The sequence below is a fragment of the Micrasema longulum genome, unplaced genomic scaffold, assembly GCF_059751315.1.
Source record: "Micrasema longulum isolate JH-2025_06_02 unplaced genomic scaffold, ASM5975131v1 h1tg002613l, whole genome shotgun sequence".
Taxonomy (NCBI): Eukaryota; Metazoa; Arthropoda; class Insecta; order Trichoptera; family Brachycentridae; genus Micrasema; species Micrasema longulum.
Genome location: NW_028279748.1, coordinates 1 through 3701, shown reverse-complemented (window position 1 = coordinate 3701; position 3701 = coordinate 1). Strand labels below are relative to the sequence as shown.

Genomic DNA, 3701 nt, shown 5'->3' with positions numbered 1-3701 from the left:
AAATACGAGTTATGAGCAAAATCAACAGAAAAACCCTAGGTCTATAAAACGGTTCCGGTTAACTTAGTGAGCTTCAATTGATGATATACGAAGAGGTTGAATGTGTGAATGATAAGAGGTAGCAGATAGTACTATTCCGAGAAAAAATAATACGTGACAGCAAAAAAAAACAAATTAATATTTTAACTCTACAGGATGTGTCAACATTCCATCGATGATTTTATTTTTGTATTTAACTGTCTTAATATTACGTTGTATTAATGTATAATGGAGATTTTTTTTTTCTGATTCCTAAATCGTTTTCAAAAGGTGATTATTACAGTTTTTTGTATGAAAACGGTCCGGCTGTTTTTAGCAGAACATAAAATTAACCTTACTGCACCCGATACCATTTATCCAAAATTGTGGACTGGCTGCTTTCTGCATAACTGCGTTTAATTCCTCTTTCTTCTCTAACATCAGATAGTGTCAAATTATGTTTTAAAAATGAGCGTTGCAGCGTCATGCAGCATCAACATAGCCGTGAAAAACGCTTTGTAGAGTAAAAAAGTATGTATATGCCAGTTTACTGAAGCTCCATGTCGCGCCCTTTTACGTTGCTTCGCATTTACTGACCGCTGCGCGTAAAATACTATTTCCCATTTAATACAAATAAGTTCCGGAACCTCAGTTGAATGGAACAAAAGACGGGCCCCTAGTGCCGCGTCTAGTGTATATATTTATATCAATGAGAAAATAACGTTTTTGTAATGCTCCAAATACACGTGAATTATTGTGAAACGAGTTTGAGCATATAATATAAGCCCTGAATTTGGGTACCGCTATTTTAAAATCCCATTACCATTTCATTATATTTGCATAGCTCTGTTTCTTATCTTTAGGAATTAAATTATTTCCAAATGCAGGAGATCTTGATCCAATTACCGTTGTGATGTGTTGATTAAGGCAAGTCAAGAAAATGAAATTATTACCAAAACCGCTATTTGCAGCAATAAAATGTTATTATGGTGTTTTTGTTTCAAATGTTTCTATCAAACAAAAATTCAACAATTAAATGTTAATGTTTAACGACTAACTGAATATTAAAAGGCAATTAGCCTTCATTGTATTACATTTCAGTATAAAATTGAAAAAAATATGTAATTTTGTGCCTCTGAGAATTGTTGGTTGATCTTGTATTATTACCATGTATTACAATGTATGATTCTATCGATGCATCATAATATATATAGGTATATTACAAAGTATATATCACTCCACTACTTCGGGACTCCCATGTTTTTTACAGAGTGGAATACTAAGTCTGTTGGCTTATGTATAAGTCACTGCACAACTTTACTCTTGAATATTTTTATTTTTTTTATTGTGGATAATTTATAAAGCGCCATTTTTGTGAAAATCGCCTCAATGGCGCTGTACAATAAATATCCCAACACGTCTTGTAGCAACATAGCTCATGGACGGTTGGGATTCTAGTTCTTAGTTTCTAATTGTAATTTGATTCAATAAGAGATAACTGTTAGCTAGATTACATCATATTTTGCAGCTACAGAGCGCATGAACGGTAAGAAGCTAAGCCCATTTACATTATTAAAAATAATAATTTGTTTTTTAAAATTATTTCTTCAAAATCTTTTACAAATCAGCTACAGAGCGCGTAGACGGTTAGGATTTTAAACCCTATTTATGAATGTTAGGTTTGAAATAATTTAAGAGTTTGTGACAATGATTTAAATAAAAAAATATACATTGAACAGAGCAGTAAGTCAGTCGAGTGTTCATGATAAAAAGTAAACTTAAAAACTAACAAGGAAATTTCCAAATCAATCCAATCCAAATCGAACAAACCATTTTAATTTTTTTAAATATAAACCGTTAACCGGCTTTTTCTTTAACCAGCACAGTCATATTAATAATAAATACATAATGAAAAACAACAAACAACAAGAACAATTACGAGTTTCACATAGGAAATAAAATATAAAAACAAAACCTACAGTTCGCAAGAAGAGAAAAGAAGTGGAATGGGAAAAATGTAGGAAGAGACGAAGGAAGAAGAAAGAGTAAGTACACAGTAATACAAAATAAAATATGGTACACGTAATGATAAAATTAAAATAAAACAAATTACATTAAAAATTATACATTATGTAAACCAAAAACAATTGGAGAACAAAATTAAAATGTAAAACAAAAAAAAAGATAATATACAAAATACACTTAAATATGAAGAGCAAACTAAATATAATGAACGTAAATCAAAAGTAAAAAGTAAGATTCTAGACATTTTTTGATTTGTGAATTACTCGTGTTAAAAATTTCAACGATATTCCCCAATTTATTAGCAATAATAACCAACCTATGAATAACGTCATTTTAATTGACGTTGTTCGGAAGTTTTCTTCCAGAAATAACATGTGTTGCCTTGTACGTCTTTGTGGTACCTGCTTTTATCATCACCGTGTGCTAATCTTTATATATATAATTCTTCTGGACATGTGATGCCACTGAACTCCTCCTAAACGGCTTAACCGATTTACGTGTGGTTTTCAATGAAATGTAGATCTTTGCGATGCGCGTGCTCGTAGATATTAAAATCTTCAATCTTATCCGTAAAAAATATGTTAGGAGCATAAATGTTTTTTTCATCGACCTGCCAGGGTTACATTTGATGATAATGCGTATACTGAAGAATTGGGAAGATTTTATTATATTTTTTAAGTTTGAATTTGAATGTTGACAAACATCATTCGTTTTTTATGGATCTTAATCAGATACTTTCCTGAAATTCGTTATATTTCCTCCCCATTTCTTTCTTTTCACTGGATTTTTGGTAATAAAATAATATTTACTGATATTCAATACATTTTTGAAAATCGCAATCCTAAATAAAAGGCGCCCCTGTTGTTAGAATATCAGAGTTTGACATTTGCAAAAATAATTCTGTGTTTAAAAAATGTTTATTTTATCTTTTGGAACTCAACCATAAAAAAGTACCTAGGTATCTACTTAATTTCAATATTTGAGTATTAATAATTTTAAGTTTTGGGTTTTAATCATAAACAATGAAAAGTATTTTTCCAAGCTAATAGCAGGTAAGCCAACGTTCAGGCAGGGCAACGTCTGTCGGGTCCGCTAGTTATATACAAGGCAACACGGATAATCAACAAATTACTCTCTTTGGTAATTAGGCCTTTTATTGCTATAAATAAATTGACTCTTTCTTCACTGCGATAATATATTAAATACCGCTCCCACATTAGACAATTTTTCAGCCCGCATATTTGCAGATTCAAACAGATAAGCTGTTATGAGCAGATAAAAGTTTTACTGAAATAACTTTAAATTAGAAAATAATGTCTCTTTAATACATACCAGCATGACTTTTTGGTCCGGTCCGATAATCACAATGGCAGGATATAGGGGAGGGGTGGTCAAAACCGGACACAGAGTAATGAGAAATCTGCTAAATTAACTGAAAAGTGTACTACGAAGCGGTTGGTTAAAACAAATAACGTTACAAACAATCTAATCATTTCGCAGAAGCTGCACACTGATTATTTTAGACAAAGATTGTATAGTACGTCAAAACAATAAGTAAATTATAATAATGTTAAATCACAGAAGCATATTAAAACTTTTATGCATATTAAAATTGGGTTGTGTTTCCAAAAGTGAGTTATTTATAACTCGTTGAATAT

At 31.0% G+C, this 3701-nt stretch overlaps 1 long non-coding RNA gene across 1 annotated transcript; it reads right to left on the bottom strand.

Moving 5' to 3' along the window:
• Positions 1-299: 299 nt before the first annotated feature.
• LOC148271869 (uncharacterized) lies at positions 300-3161 on the bottom strand. Its single transcript, XR_015825000.1, has 2 exons — positions 2307-3161; positions 300-1413 (listed from the first exon to the last, which is right to left on the bottom strand). It is a non-coding gene; the product is annotated as an uncharacterized LOC148271869 (long non-coding RNA).
• Between the last annotated feature and the right edge of the window lie 540 nt (positions 3162-3701).